Genomic DNA, 19,629 nt, shown 5'->3' with positions numbered 1-19,629 from the left:
TACACCGCTATCTGTTTGGACATGGAAATATCTATACCGCTATCTGCATGAAATTGGAAATATCTACACTGCTATCTGCATATACATTTAAATATCTACACAGCTATCTCTTTACACATGGAAAAAACTACACCACTATCTGTATGAACATGGAAATATCCACACCGCCATCTGTATGAACATGGAAGTATCTGCACCGCCATCTGTATGAACATATAAATATCTACACCGCCATCTGTATTAAGATGGAGATATCTACACTGCTATCTGTATAAACATGGAAATATCTACAACGCCATCAGTATGAACATATAAATACACCGCCATCTGTATTAAGAAGGAAATATCTACACCGCTATCTGTATAAACATGGAAATATCTACACCGCTATCTGTAGGAACATGGAAATAGCTACACCGCTGCCTGTATAAACATGGAAATATCAGCACCGCTGTCTGTATGAACATGGAAATATCTACACCACTATCTGTATGAACATGGATATATCTACACAGCCATCTGGATGAACATGGAAATATCTACACCACTATCTGTATGAACATGGAAATATCTACACCGCTATCTGTGTAAACATGCATACATCTTCACCGCTATCAGTATAAACATGGAAATATCTACACCACTATCTGTATGAACATGGAAATAGCTACACCGCTATCTGTATGAACATGGAAATATCTACACCGCTATCTGTATGAACATGGATATATCTACACAGCCATCTGGATGAACATGGAAATATCTACACCGCTATCTGTGTAAACATGCATACATCTTCACCGCTATCTGTATAAACATGGAAATATCTACACCGCTATCTGTATGATCATGGAAATATCTACACCGCTATCTGTATGAACATGGAAATATCTACACCGCTATCTGTTTGAACATGGAAATATCTACACCGCTATCTGCATGAAAATGGAAATATCTACACTGCTATCTGCATATACATGGAAATATCTACACAGCTATCTCTTTACACATGGAAATAGCTACACCGCTATCTGTATGAACATGGAAATATCCACACTGCCATCTGTATGAACATGGAAATATCTGCACGGCCATCTGTATGAACATACAAATATCTACACCGCCATCTGTATTAAGATGGAGATATCTACACTTCTATCTGCATAAACATGGAAATATCTACACCGCTATCTGTATAAACATGGAAATATCTACACCGCTATCTGTATAAACATGGAAATATCTACACCGCTACCTGTATAAACATGGAAATATCAGCACCGCTTTCTGTATGAACATGGAAATTTCTACACCGCTATCTGTATGAACATGGAAATATCTACAGCGCTATCTGTATGAACATGGAAATATCTACACCGCTATCAGTATGAACAAGGAAATATCTACACCGCTATCTGTATGAACATGGATATATCTACACAGCCCTCTGGATGAACATGGAAATATCCACACCGCTATCTGTGAAAACATGCATACATCTTCACCGCTATCGGTATAAACATGGAAATATCTACGCCGCTATCTGAATGAACATGGAAATATCTACACCGCTATCTGTTTGAAGATGGAAATATATTCACCGCTATCTGCATGAAAACGGATATATCTACACAGCTATCTGCATATACATGGAAATATCTACACAGCTATCTCTTTACACATGGAAATAACTACACCGCTATCTGTATGAACATGGAAATATCTACACCGCCATCTGTCTGAACATGGAAATATCTACACCGCTATCTGTATGAACATGGAAATATCTACACCGCTATCTGTATGAACATGGAAATATCTACACCGCTATCTGTATGAACATGGAAATATCTACACCGCTATCTGTTTGAACATGGAAATATCTACACCGCTATCTGCATGAAAATGGAAATATCTACACTGCTATCTGCATATACATGGAAATATCTACACAGCTATCTCTTTACACATGGAAATAGCTACACCGCTATCTGTATGAACATGGAAATATCTACACCGCTATCAGTATGAACAAGGAAATATCTACACCTCTATCCGTATGAACAAGGATATATCTACACAGCCCTCTGGATGAACATGGAAATATCCACACCGCTATCTGTGTAAACATGCATACATCTTCTCCGCTATCTGTATAAACATGGAAATATCTACACCGCTATCTGTATGAACATGGAAATATCTACACCGCTATCTGTTTGAAGATGGAAATATATACACCGCTATCTGCATGAAAACGGAAATATCTACACAGCTATCTGCATATACATGGAAATATCCACACAGCTATCTCTTTACACATGGAAATAACTACACCGCTATCTGTATGAACATGGAAATATCTACACTGCCATCTGTATGAACATGGAAATATCTGCACCGCCATCTGTATGAACATATATATATCTACACAGCCATCTGTATTAAAACGGAGATATCTACACTGCTATCTGAATAAACATGGAAATATCTACACCGCTATCTGTATAAACATGGAAATATCTACACCGCTATCTGTATAACCATGGAAATATCTACACCGCTACCTGTATAAACATGGAAATATCAGCACCGCTACCTGTATGAACATGGAAATATCTACACCGCTGCCTGTATAAACATGGAAATATCAGCACGGCTATCTGTAGGAACATGGAAATATCTACACCGCTATCTGTATGGACATGGAAATATCTACACCGCTATTTGTATGAACATGGATATATCTACACAGCCATCTGTCTGAACATGGAAATATCTACACCGCTATCTGTATGAAGATGGAAATATCTACACCGCTATCTGTATGAACATGGATATAACTACACAGCCATCTGGAAGAACATGGAAATATCTACACCGCTATCTGTGTAAACATGCATACATCTTCACCACTATCTGTATAAACATGGAAATATCTGCACCGCTATCGGAATGAACATGGAAATATCTACACCGCTATCTGCATGAACATGGAAATACCTACACCGCTATCTGTTTGGACATGGAAATACCTATACCGCTATCTGCGTGAAATTGGAAATATCTACACTGCTATCTGCATATACATTTAAATATCTACACAGCTATCTCTTTACACTTGGATAAAACTACACCACTATCTGTATGAACATGGAAATAACTACACCGCCATCTGTATGAACATGGAAGTATCTGCACCGCCATCTGTATGGACATATAAATATCTACACAGCCATCTGTATTAAGATGGAGATATCTACACTGCTATCTGTATAAACATGGAAATATCTACAACGCCATCAGTATGAACATATAAATACACCGCCATCTGTATTAAGAAGGAAATATCTAAACCGCTATCTGTATAAACATGGAAATATCTACACCGCTATCTGTAGGAACATGGAAATAGCTACACCGCTGCCTGTATAAACATGGAAATATCAGCACCGCTATCTGTATGAACATGGAAATATCTACACCGCTATCTGTAGGAACATGGAAATAGCTACACCGCTGCCTGTATAAACATGGAAATATCAGCACCGCTATCTGTATGAACATGGATATATCTACACAGCCATCTGGATGAACATGGAAATATCTACACCACTATCTGTATGAACATGGAAATATCTACACCGCTATCTGTGTAAACATGCATACATCTTCACCGCTATCAGTACAAACATGTAAATATCTACACCGCTATCTGTATGAACATGGAAATAGCTACACCGCTATCTGTATGAACATGGAAATATCTACACCGCTATCTGTATGAACATGGATATATCTACACAGCCATCTGGATGAACATGGAAATATCTACACCGCTATCTGTGTAAACATGCATACATCTTCACCGCTATCTGTATAAAAATGGAAATATCTACACCGCTATCTGTATGAACATGGAAATATCTACACCGCTATCTGTATGAACATGGAAATATCTACACCGCTATCTGTTTGAACATGGAAATATCTACACCGCTATCTGCATGAAAATGGAAATATCTACACTGCTATCTGCATATACATGGAAATATCTACACAGCTATCTCTTTACACATGGAAATAGCTACACCGCTATCTGTATGAACATGGAAATAACCACACCGCCATCTGTATGAACATGGAAATATCTGCACCGCCATCTGTATGAACATACAAATATCTACACCGCCATCTGTATTAAGATGGAGATATCTACACCGCTATCTGCATAAACATGGAAATATCTACACCGCTATCTGTATAAACATGGAAATATCTACACCGCTATCTGTATGAACATGGAAATATCAGCACCGCCATCTGTATGAACATGGAAATATCTAAACCGCTATCAGTATGAACAAGGAAATATCTACACCGCTATCTGTATGAACATGGATGTATCTACACAGCCCTCTGGATGAACATGGAAATATCCACACCGCTATCTGTGAAAACATGCATACATCTTCACCGCTATCGGTATAAAAATGGAAATATCTACGCCGCTATCTCAATGAACATGGAAATATCTACAACGCTATCTGTTTGAAGATGGAAATATATTCACCGCTATCTGCATGAAAACGGAAATATCTACACAGCTATCTGCATATACATGGAAATATCTACACAGCTATCTCTTTACACATGGAAACAACTACACCGCTATCTGTATGAACATGGAAATATCTACACCGCCATCTGTCTGAACATGGAAATATCTACACCGCTATCTGTATGAACATGGAAATATCTACACCGCTATCTGTATGAACATGGATATATCTATAGAGCCATCTGGATGAACATGGAAATATCTACACCGCTATCTGTGTAAACATGCATACATCTTCACCACTATCTGTATAAACAAGGAAATATCTGCACCGCTATCGGTATGAACTTGGAAATATCTACACCGCTATCTGTATGAACATGGAAATACATACACGGATATCTGTTTGGACATGGAAATATCTACACCGCTATCTGCATGAAATTGGAAATATCTACACTGCTATCTGCATATACATTTAAATATGTACACAGCTATCTCTTTACACATGGAAATAACTACACCGCTATCTGTATGAACATGGAAATAACTACACCGCCATCTGTATGAACATGGAAATATCTGCACCGCCATCTGTATGAACATATAAATATCTACACCGCCATCTGTATTAAGATGGAGATATCTACACTGCTATCTGTATAAACATGGAAATATCTGCACCGCCATCTGTATGAACATATAAACACGCCGCCATCTGTATTAAGAAGGAAATATCTAAACCGCTATCTGTATAAACATGGAAATATCTACACCGCTGCCGGTATAAACTTGGAAATATCAGCACCGCTATCTGTATGAACATGGAAATATCTACACCGCTATCTGTAGGAACATGGAAATAGCTACACCGCTGCCTGTATAAACATGGAAATATCAGCACCGCTATCTGTATGAACATGGAAATATCTACACCACTATCTGTATGAACATGGATATATCTACACAGCCATCTGGATGAACATGGAAATATCTACACCACTATCTGTATGAACATGGAAATATCTACACCGCTATCTGTGTAAACATGCATACATCTTCACCGCTATCAGTATAAACATGGAAATATCTACACCGCTATCTGTATGAACATGGAAATAGCTACACCGCTATCTGTATGAACATGGAAATATCTACACCGCTATCTGTATGAACATGGATATATCTACACAGCCATCTGGATGAACATGGAAATATCTACACCGGTATCTGTGTAAACATGCATACATCTTCGCCGCTATCTGTATAAACATGGAAATATCTACACCGCTATCTGTATGAACATGGAAATATCTACACCGCTATCGGTATGAACATGGAAATATCTACACCGCTATCTGTTTGAACATGGAAATATCTACACCGCTATCTGCATGAAAATGGAAATATCTACACTGCTATCTGCATATACATGGAAATATCTACACAGCTATCTCTTTACACATGGAAATAGCTACACCGCTATCTGTATGAACATGGAAATATCTACACCGCTATCAGTATGAACAAGGAAATATCTACACCGCTATCCGTATGAACATGGATATATCTACACAGCCCTCTGGATGAACATGGAAATATCCACACCGCTATCTGTGTAAACATGCATACATCTTCTCCGCTATCTGTATAAACATGGAAATATCTACACCGCTATCTGTATGAACATGGAAATATCTACACCGCTATCTGTTTGAAGATGGAAATATATACACCGCTATCTGCATGAAAACGGAAATATCTACACAGCTATCTGCATATACATGGAAATATCCACACAGCTATCTCTTTACACATGGAAATAACTACACCGCTATCTGTATGAACATGGAAATATCTACACCGCCATCTGTATGAACATGGAAATATCTGCACCGCCATCTGTATGAACATATAAATATCTACACCGCCAACTGTATTAAGACGGAGATATCTATACTGCTATCTGAATAAACAAGGAAATATCTACACCGCTATCTGTATAAACATGGAAATATCTACACCGCTATCTGTATAACCATGGAAATATCTACACCGCTACCTGTACAAACATGGAAATATCAGCACCGCTACCTGTATGAACATGGAAATATCTACACCGCTGCCTGTATAAACATGGAAATATCAGCACCGCTATCTGTATGAACATGGAAATATCTACACCGCTATCTGTATGGACATGGAAATAACTACACTGATATCTGTATGAACATAGAAATAGCTACACCGTTATCTGAATGAACATGGAAATAGCTACACCACTATCTGTATGAACATGGAAATATCTACACCGCTATCTGTATGAACATGGATATATCTACACAGCCATCTGGATGAACATGGAAATATCTACACCGCTATCTGTATGAACATGGAAATATCTACACCACTATCTGTATAAACATGGATATATCTACACAGCCATCTGGATGAACATGGAAATATCTACACCGCTATCTGTGTAAACATGCATAGATCTTCACCGCTACCTCTATAAACATGGAAATATCTACACCGCTATCTGTATGAACATGGAAATATCCACACCGCTATCTGTATGAAAATGGAAATATCTACACCGCTATCTGTTTGAACATGGAAATATCTACACCGCTATCTGCATGAAAATGGAAATATCTACACTGCTATCTGCATATAGATTTAAATATCTACACAGCTATCTCTTTACACATGGAAATAACTACACCGCTATCTGTATGACCATGGAAATATCTACACCGCCATCTGTATGAACATGGAAATATCTGCATCGCCATCTGTATGAACATATAAATATCTACACCGCCATCTGTATTAAGATGGAGATATCTACACTGCTATCTGTATAAACATGGAAATATCTACACCGCCATCTTTATGAACATATAAATATCTACACAGCCATCCGTATTAAGAAGGAAATACCTAAACCGCTATCTGTATAAAAATTGAAATATCTACACCGCTGCCTGTATAAACAAGGAAATATCAGCACCGCTCTCTGTATGAACATGGAAATATCTACACTGCTATCTGTATGAACATGGAAATATCTACTCCGCTATCTGTATGAACATGGAAATAGCTACACCGCTATCTGTATGAAAATGGATATATCTTCACAGCCATCTGGATGAACATGGGAATATCTACACCGCTATATGTATAAACATGGAAATATCTACACCGCTATCTGTATGAACATGGAATTATCTACACCGCTATCTGTATGAACATAGAAATATCTACACCGCTATCTGTTTCAAAACGGAAATATCTGCACCGCTATCTGCATGAAAATGGAAATATCTACACTGCTATCTGCATATACATTTAAATATCTACACAGCTATCTCTTTACACATGGAAATAACTACACTGCTATCCGCATGAACATGGACATATCTACACCGCCATCTGTATGAACATGGAAATATCTGCACTGCCATCTGTATGAACATATAAATATCTACACCGCAATCTGTATTAAGATAGAGATATCCCCACTGCTATCTGTATAAACATGGAAATATCTACACAGCTATCTGTATAAACATGGAAATATCTACACCGCTATCTGTATAAACATGGAAATATCTACACAACTACCTGTATAAACATGGAAATATCTAAACCGCTATCTGTATGAACATGGAAATATCTACACAGCCATCTGTATGAACATGGAAATATCTACACCGCTATCTCTATGAACATGGAAATATCTAAACCGCTATCTGTATGAACATGGAAATATCTACACCGCTATCTGTTTGAACATGGAAATATCCACACCGCTATCTGTATAAACATGGAAATATCTACACCGCTATCTGTATGAACATGGAAATATCTACACCGCTATCTGTGTAAACATGCATACATCTTCACCGCTATCTGTATAAACATGGAAATGTCTACAAGGCTATCTGTATGAACATGGAAATATCTACACCGCTATCTGTACGAACATGGAAATATCTAAACCGCTATCTGCATGAAAATAGAAATACCTACACAGCTATCTGCATATACTTGGAAATATTTACACAGCTATCTCTTTACACATGGAAATAACTACACCGCTATCTGTATGAACATGGAAATATCTGCACCGCCATCTGTAAGAGCACATAAATATCTACACCGCCATCTGTATTAAGATGGAGATACCTACACCGCTATCTGTATACACATGGAAATATCTACACCGCTATCTGTATAAACATGGAAATATCTACACCGCTATCTGTATAAACATGGAAATATCAGCACCGCTATCTGTATGAACATGGAAATATCAGCCCCTCTATCTGTATGAACATGGAAGTATCTACACCGCTATCTGTATGAACATGGAAATATCTACACCGCTATCTGTATTAACACGGAAATATCTACACCGCTATCTGTTTGAACATGGAAATATCTACACCGCTATCTGTATGAACACGGAAATATCTACACCGCTATCTGTTTGAACATGGAAATATCTACACCGCTATCTGCATGAAAATGGAAATGTATACACAGCTATCTGCATATACATGGAAATATCTACACAGCTATCTCTTTACACATGGAAATAACTACACCGCTATCTGTATGAACATGGAAATATCTTCACCGCCATCTTTATGAACATGGATATATCTACACAGCCATCTGGATGAACATGGAAATATCTACACCGCTATCTGTATGAACATGGACATATCCACACTGCTATCTGTGTAAACATGCATACATCTTCACCGCTATCTGTAGAAACATGGAAATATCTACACCGCTATCTGTATGAACATGGAAATATCTACACAGCTATCTGTTTGAAGATGGAAATATATACACCGCTATCTGCATGAAAATGGAAATATCTACACAGCTATCTGCATGTAGATGGAAATATCTACACAGCTATCTCTTTACACATGGAAATAACTACACCACTATCTGTATGAACATGGAAATATCTTCACCGCCATCTGTATTAACATGGAAATATCTGCACCGCCATCTGTATGAACATATAAATATCTACACAGCCATCTGTATTAAGATGGAGATATCTAAACAGCTATCTGAATAAACATGGAAATATCTACACCGCTATCTGTATAAACATGGAAATATCTACACCGCTATGTGTATAAATATGGAAATATCTACACTGCTACCTGTATAAACATGGAAATATCAGCACCGCTATCTGTATGAACATGGAAATATCTACACCGCTATCTGTATGAACATGGAAATATCTACAGCGCTATCTGTATGAACATGGAAATATCTACAAAGCTATCTGAATGAACATGGAAAAATCTACACTGCTATCTGTTTGAACATGTAAATATCTACACCGCTATCTGCATGAAAATGGAAATAACTACAAAGCTATCTGCATATACATGGAAATATCTACACAGCTATCTCTTTACACATGGAAATAACTACACCGCTATCTCTATAAACATGGAAATATCTACAACGCCATCTGTATGAACATGGAAATATCTGCACCGCCATCTGTATGAACATATAAATATCTACACCGCCATCTGTATTAAGAAGGAAATATCTAAACCGCTATCTGTATAAACCTGGAAATATCTACACCGCTGTCTGTATAAAAATGGAAATATCAGCACCGCTATCTGTATGAACATGGAAATAGCTACACCGTTATCTGTATGAACATGGAAATAGCTACACCACTATCTGTATGAACATGGAAATATCTACACCGCTATCTGTATGAACATGGATATATCTACACAGCCATCTGGATGAACATGGAAATATCTACACCGCTTTCTGTATGAACATGGAAATATGTACACCGCTATCTGTATGAACATGGATATATCTACACAGCCATCTGGATGAACATGGAAATATCTACACCGCTATCTGTGTAAACATGCATAGATCTTCACTGCTATCCCTATAAACATGGAAATATCTACACCGCTATCTGTATGAACATGGAAATATCCACACCGCTATCTGTATGAACATGGAAATATCTACACCGCTATCTGTATGAAAATGGAAATATCTACACTGCTATCTGCATATACATTTAAATATCTACACAGCTATCTCTTTACACATGGAAATAACTACACCGCTATCTCTATGAACATGGAAATATCTACACCGCCATCTGTATGAACACGGAAATATCTGCACGGCCATCTGTAAGAACATATAAATATCTACACCGCCATCTGTATTAAGATGGAGATATCTACACTGCTATCTATATAAACATGGAAATATCTACACCGCCATCTGTATGAACATATAAATATCTACACTGCCATCTGTATTAAGAAGGAAATATCTAAACCGCTATCTGTATAAGCATGGAAATATCTACACCGCTGCCTGTATAAACAAGGAAATATCAGCACCGGTATCTGTATGAACATGGAAATATCTACACCGCTATCTGTATGAACATGGAAATATCTACACCACTATCTGTATGAACATGGAAATAGCTACACCGCTATCTCTATGAACATGGATATATCTACACAGCCATCTGGATGAACATGGAAATATCTACACTGCTATGTGTGTAAACATGCATAGATCTACACCGCTATCTGTTTAAACATGGAAATATCTACACCGCTATCTGTATGAACATGGAAATATCTACACCGCTATCTGTATGAACATGGAAATATCTACACCGCTATCTGTTTCAACATGGAAATATCTACACCGCTATCTGCATGAAAATGGAAATATCTACACTGCTATCTGTATATACATTTAAATATCTACACAGCTATCTCTTTACACATGGAAATAACTACACCGCTATCTGTATGAACATGGAAATATCTACACTGCTATCTGTATGAACATGGGAATATCTGCACCGCCATCTGTTTGAACATATAAATATCTACACCGCCATCTGTATTAAGATGGAGATATCTACACTGCTATCTGTTTAAACATAGAAATATCTACACCGCTATCTGTAAAAACATGGAAATATCTACACCGCTATCTGTATAAACATGGAAATATCTACACCACTACCTGTATAAACATGGAAATATCAGCACCGCTATCTGTTTCAACATGGAAATATCTACAAAGCTATGTGAATGAACATGGAAAAATCTACACCGCTATCTGTTTGAACATGGAAATATCTACACCGCTATCTGCATGAAAATGGAAATATCTACAAAGCTATCTGCATATACATGGAAATATCTACACAGCTATCTCTTTACACATGGAAATAACTACACCGCTATCTCTATGAACATGGAAATATCTACACCGCCATCTGTATGAACACGGAAATATCTGCACGGCCATCTGTAAGAACATATAAATATCTACACCGCCATCTGTATTAAGATGGAGATATCTACACTGCTATCTATATAAACATGGAAATATCTACACCGCCATCTGTATGAACATATAAATATCTACACTGCCATCTGTATTAAGAAGGAAATATCTAAACCGCTATCTGTATAAGCATGGAAATATCTACACCGCTGCCTGTATAAACAAGGAAATATCAGCACCGGTATCTGTATGAACATGGAAATATCTACACCGCTATCTGTATGAACATGGAAATATCTACACCACTATCTGTATGAACATGGAAATAGCTACACCGCTATCTCTATGAACATGGATATATCTACACAGCCATCTGGATGAACATGGAAATATCTACACTGCTATGTGTGTAAACATGCATAGATCTACACCGCTATCTGTTTAAACATGGAAATATCTACACCGCTATCTGTATGAACATGGAAATATCTACACCGCTATCTGTATGAACATGGAAATATCTACACCGCTATCTGTTTCAACATGGAAATATCTACACCGCTATCTGCATGAAAATGGAAATATCTACACTGCTATCTGTATATACATTTAAATATCTACACAGCTATCTCTTTACACATGGAAATAACTACACCGCTATCTGTATGAACATGGAAATATCTACACTGCTATCTGTATGAACATGGGAATATCTGCACCGCCATCTGTTTGAACATATAAATATCTACACCGCCATCTGTATTAAGATGGAGATATCTACACTGCTATCTGTTTAAACATAGAAATATCTACACCGCTATCTGTAAAAACATGGAAATATCTACACCGCTATCTGTATAAACATGGAAATATCTACACCACTACCTGTATAAACATGGAAATATCAGCACCGCTATCTGTTTCAACATGGAAATATCTACAAAGCTATGTGAATGAACATGGAAAAATCTACACCGCTATCTGTTTGAACATGGAAATATCTACACCGCTATCTGCATGAAAATGGAAATATCTACAAAGCTATCTGCATATACATGGAAATATCTACACAGCTATCTCTTTACACATGGAAATAACTACACCGCTATATCTATAAACATGGAAATATCTACACCGCCATCTGTATGAACATGGAAATATCTGCACCGCCATCTGTATGAACATATAAATATCTACACCGCCATCTGTTAAGAAGGAAATATCTAAACCGCTATCTGTATAAACCTGGAAATATTTACACCGCTGCCTGTAAAAACATGGAAATATCAGCACCGCTATCTGTATGAACATGGAAATATATACACCGCTATCTGTATGAACATGGAAATATCTACACTGCTATCTGTATGAACATGGAAATAGCTACACCGTCATCTGTATGAACATGGAAATAGCTACACCAATATCTGTATGAACATGGAAATATCTATACCGCTATCTGTATGAACATGGATATATCTACACAGCCATCTGGATGAACATGGAAATATCTACAGCGCTATCCGTATGAACATGGAACTATCTACACCGCTATCTGTATAAACAAGGAAATAACTACACCGCCATCTCTATAAACATGGATATATCTACAGGGCCATCTGTATAAACACGGAAATAACTACACCGCTATCTGTATATACATGGAAATATATACACCGCTATCTCTATAAACATGGAAATATCTACACCATTATCTTTATAAACATGGAAATAACTACACCTCTATCTCTATAAACATGGAAATATCTACACTGCTATCTGCATAAACATCGAAATATCTAAACTGCTACCTGTAAAACAGGGAAATATCTACACCGCTATCTCTATAAACATTGAAACATCTACACTGCTATCTTTATAAACATTGAAATACCTACACTGCTATTTGTATAAACATGGAAATATCTACAACGCTATCTCTATAAACATGGAAATAACTACACCGCTATCTCTATAAACGTGGAAATATCTACACCACCATCTGTATGAACATGGAATTATCTACAACGCCATCTGTATGAACATTGAAATATCTTCACCGCTATCTGTATAAACATGGAAATATCTACACCGCTATCTGTATATACATGGAAATATCAACACCGCTATCTCTATCAACATGGAAATATCTACACCGCTATCTCTATAAACATGGAAATACCTACACCGCCATCTGTATCGACATGAAAATATCTACACCGCCATCTGTATAAACATGGAAATATCTACACTGCTATCTGTATTAAGATGGAAATATCTACACCGCCATCTATATAAACATGGAAATATCTACACCGCCATCTGTATGAACATGGAAATATCTACAGTGCAATTTCTATAAAGATGGAAATATCTACACCGCAATCTGTTTAAACATGGAAATATCTACTCCTCTATCTGTATTAAGATGGAAATATCTACACTGTAATCTCTATAAAGATGGAAATATCTACACCGCCATCTGTATGAACATGGAAATATCTACACCGCTATCTGTATATACATGGAAATATCTACACCGCAATCTCTATAAACATGGAAATATCTAAACTGCTACCTGTAAAACAGGGAAATATCTACACCGCTATCTCAATAAACATTGAAATATCTACACTGCAATCTTTATAAACATTGAAATATCTGCACTGCTATTTGTATAAACATGGAAATATCTACAACGCTATCTCTATAAACATGGAAATAACTACACCGCTATCTCTATAAACGTGGAAATATCTACACTGCCAACTGTATGAACATGGAAATATCTAGAACGCCATCTGTATGAACATTGAAATATCTACACCGCTATCTGTATAAACATGGAAATATCTACACCGCTATCTGTATATAAATGGAAATATCTACACCGCTATCTCTATCAACATGGAAATATCTACACCGCTTTCTCTATAAACATGGAAATACCTACACCGCCATCTGTATCGACATGAAAATATCTACACCGCCATCTGCATAAACATGGAAATATCTACACCGCTATCTGTATTAAGATGGAAATATCTACACCGCCATCTATATAAACATGGAAATATCTACACCGCCATCTGTATGAATATGGAAATATCTACAGCACAATCTCTATAAAGAGGGAAATATCTACACCGCCATCTGTTTAAACATGGAAATATCTACACCTCTATCTGTATAAAGATGGAAATATCTACACTGCCATCTCTATAAAGATGGAAATACCTACAACGCCATCCCTATGAACATGGAAATATCTACACCGCCATCTGTATAAACATGGAAATATCTACAGAGCTATCAGTAAAAACATGGAAATATCTACAGCGTAATGTGTATAAACATGGAAATACCTACCCCGGTATCTGTATTAACATGGAAATATCTACACCGCCATCTGTATGAACTTGGAAATATCTACACCGCCAACTCTGTAAACATGGAAATATCTACACCGCCATATGTAGGAACATGGAAATATCTACAACGCTATCTCTATAAACATGGAAATGTCTACAACGCCATCTGTATATACATGGAAATTCGTACACCGCTATCTGGATAAACATAGAAATATCTACACCGCTATATCTATAAACATGGAAATATCTACACCGCCATTTGTATGCACATGGAAATATCAGCACCGCTATCTGTATGAACATGGAAATATCTACACCACTATCTGTATGAACATGGATATATTTACACAGCCATCTGGATGAACATGGAAATATCTACACCACTATCTGTATGAACATGGAAATATCTACACCGGTATCTCTGTAAACATGCATACATCTTCACCGCTATCAGTATAAACATGGAAATATCTACACCGCTGTCTGTGTAAACATGGAAATATCTATACCGCTATCTCTTAAAACATGGAAATATCTACACCGTAATGTGTACATACATGGAAATACCTACACCGCTATCTGTATAAACATGGAAATATCTACACCGCCATCTGTAGGAACAAGTACATATCTAAACCGCCAACTCTATAAACATGGAAATATCTACACCACCATCTGTAGGAATATGGAAATATCTACACCGATTTCTCTATAAACATGGAAATATCTTCACCGCCATCTGTATAAATATGGAAATACGTACACCGCTATCTGGATAAACATGGAAATATCTACACTGCTATATCTATAAACATGGAAATATCTACACCGCTATCTGCATGAAAATGGAAATATCTACAAAGCTAGCTACATATACATGGAAATATCTACACAGCTATCTCTTTACACATGGAAATAACTACACCGCTATATCTATAAACATGGAAATATCTACACCACAATCTGTATGAACATGGAAATATCTGCACCGCCATCTGTATGAACATATAAATATCTACACCGCCATCTGTATGAAGAAGGAAATATCTAAACCGCTATCTGTATAAACAAGGAAATATCTACACCGCTGCCTGTATAAACATGGAAATATCAGCACTGCTCTATGTATGAAAATGGAAATATCTACACCGCTATCTGTATGAACATGCAAATATCTACACTGCTATCTGTATGAACATGGAAATAGCTACACCGTTATCTCTATGAAAATGGAAATAGCTACACCGCTATCTGTATGAACCTGGAAATATCTACACCGCTATCTGTATGAACATGGATATATATACACAGACATCTGGATGAACATGGAAATATCTACACCGCTATCTGTATGAACATGGAAATATCTACACCGCTATCTGTATGAACATGGATATATCTACACAGCCATCTGGATGAACATGGAAATATCTACACCGCTATCTGCGTAAACATGCTTACATCTTCACCACTATCTGTATAAACATGGAAATATCTGCACCGCTATCGGTATGAACTTGGAAATATCTACACCGCTATCTGTATGAACATGGAAATACCTACACCGCTATCTGTTTGGACATGGAAATATCTACACCGCTATCTGCATGAAATTGGAAATATCTACACTGCTATCGGCATATACATTTAAATATCTACACAGCTATCTCTTTACACATGGAAATAACTACACCACTATCTGTATGAACATGGAAATAACTACACCGCCATCTGTATGAACATGGAAGTATCTGCACCGCCATCTGTATGAACATATAAATATCTACAACACCATCTGTATTAAGATGGAGATATCTACACTGCTATCTGTATAAACATGGAAATATATACACCGCCATCTGAATGAACGTATAAATAAACCACCATCTGTATTAAGAAGGAAATATCTAAACCGCTATCTGTATAAACATGGAAATATCTACACCGCTGCCTGTATAAACATGGAAATATCAGCACCGCTATCTGTATGAACATGGAAATATCTACACCGCTATCTGAAGGAACATGGAAATAGCTACACCGCTGCCTGTATAAACATGGAAATATCAGCACCGCTATCTGTATGAACATGGAAATATCTACACCACTATCTGTATGAACATGGATATATTTACACAGCCATCTGGATGAACATGGAAATATCTACACCACTATCTGTATGAACATGGAAATATCTACACCGCTATCTCTGTAAACATGCATACATCTTCACCGCTATCAGTATAAACATGGAAATATCTACACCGCTATCTGTATGAACATGGAAATAGCTGCACCGCTATCTTTATGAACATGGAAATATCTACACCGCTCTCGGTATGAACATGGATATATCTACACAGCCATCTGGATGAACATGGAAATATCTACACCGCTATCTGTGTAAACATGCACACATCTTCACCGCTATCTGTATAAACATGGAAATATCTACACCGCTATCTGTATGAACATGGAAATATCTACACCGCTATCTGTATGAACATGGAAATATCTACACCGCTATCTGTTTGAACATGGAAATATCTACACCGCTATCTGCATGAAAATGGAAATATCTACACTGCTATCAGCATATACATGGAAATATCTACACAGCTATCTCTATAAACATGGAAATAACTACACCGCTATCTGTATGAACATGGAAATATCCACACCGCCATCTGTATGAACATGGAAATATCTGCACCGCCATCTGTATGAACATATAAATATCTACACCGCCATCTGTATTAAGATGGAGATATCTACACCGCTAGCTGTATAAACATGGAAATATCTACACCGCTATCTGTATAAACATGGAAATATCTACACCGCTACCTGTATAAACATGGAAATATCAGCACCGCTTTCTGTATGAACATGGAAATATCTACACCGATATCTGTATGAACATGGAAATATCTACACCGCTATCTGTATGAACATGGAAATATCTACACCGCTATCAGTATGAACAAGGAAATATCTACACCGCTATCCGTATGAACATGGATATATCTACACAGCCCTCTGGATGAACATGGAAATATCCACACTGCTATCTGTGTAAACATGCATACATCTTCACCGCTATCTGTAGAAACATGGAAATATCTACACCGCTATCTGTATGAACATGGAAATATCTACACCGCTATCTGTTTGAAGATGGAAATATATACACCGCTATCTGCATGAAAACGGAAATATCTACACAGCTATCTGCATATACATGGAAATATCTACACAGCTATCTCTTTACACATGGAAATAACTACACCGCTATCTATATGAACATGGAAATATCTACACAGCCATCTGTATGAACATGGAAATATCTACACCGATATCTGTATGAACATGGAAATAGCTACACCGTTATCTGTATGAAAATGGAAATACCTACACCGCTCTCTGTATGAACATGGAAATATCTACACCGCTATTTGTATGAACATGGATATATCTACACAGCCATCTGTCTGAACATGGAAATATCTACACCGCTATCTGTATGAACATGGAAATATCTACACCGCTATCTGTATGAGTATGGATATATCTACACAGCCATCTGGAAGAACATGGAAATATCTGCACCGCTATCTGTGTAAACATGCATACATCTTCACCACTATCGGTATATACATGGAAATATCTGCACCGCTATCGGTGTGAACATGGAAATATCTACACCGCTATCTGTATGAACATGGAAATACCTACACCGCTATCTGTTAGGACATGGAAATATCTATACCGCTATCTGCATGAAATTGGAAATATCTACACTGCTATCTGCATATACATTTAAATATCTACACAGCTATCTCTTTACACATGGAAAAATCTACACCGCTATCTGTATGAACATGGAAATAACTACACCGCCATCTGTATGAACATGGAAGTATCTGCACCGCCATCTGTATGAACATATAAATATATACACCGCCATCTGTATTAAGATGGAGATATCTACACTGCTATCTGTATAAACATGGAAATATCTACAACGCCATCAGTATGAACATATGAATACACCGCCATCTGTATTAAGAAGGAAATACCTAAACCGCTATCTGTATAAACATGGAAATATCTACACCGCTGCCTGTATAAACATGGAAATATCAGCACCGCTATCTGTATGAACATGGAAATATCTACACCGCTATCTGTAGGAACATGGAAATAGCTACACCGCTGCCTGCATAAACATGGAAATATCAGCACCGCTATCTGTATGAACATGGAAATATCTACACCACTATCTGTATGAACATGGATATATCTACACAGCCATCTGGAAGAACATGGAAATATCTACAC

The sequence above is a fragment of the Gorilla gorilla genome, chromosome 22 (assembly GCF_029281585.2).
Source record: "Gorilla gorilla gorilla isolate KB3781 chromosome 22, NHGRI_mGorGor1-v2.1_pri, whole genome shotgun sequence".
Lineage (NCBI taxonomy): Eukaryota > Metazoa > Chordata > Mammalia > Primates > Hominidae > Gorilla > Gorilla gorilla.
Note: the sequence above shows the minus strand (reverse complement) of the source record.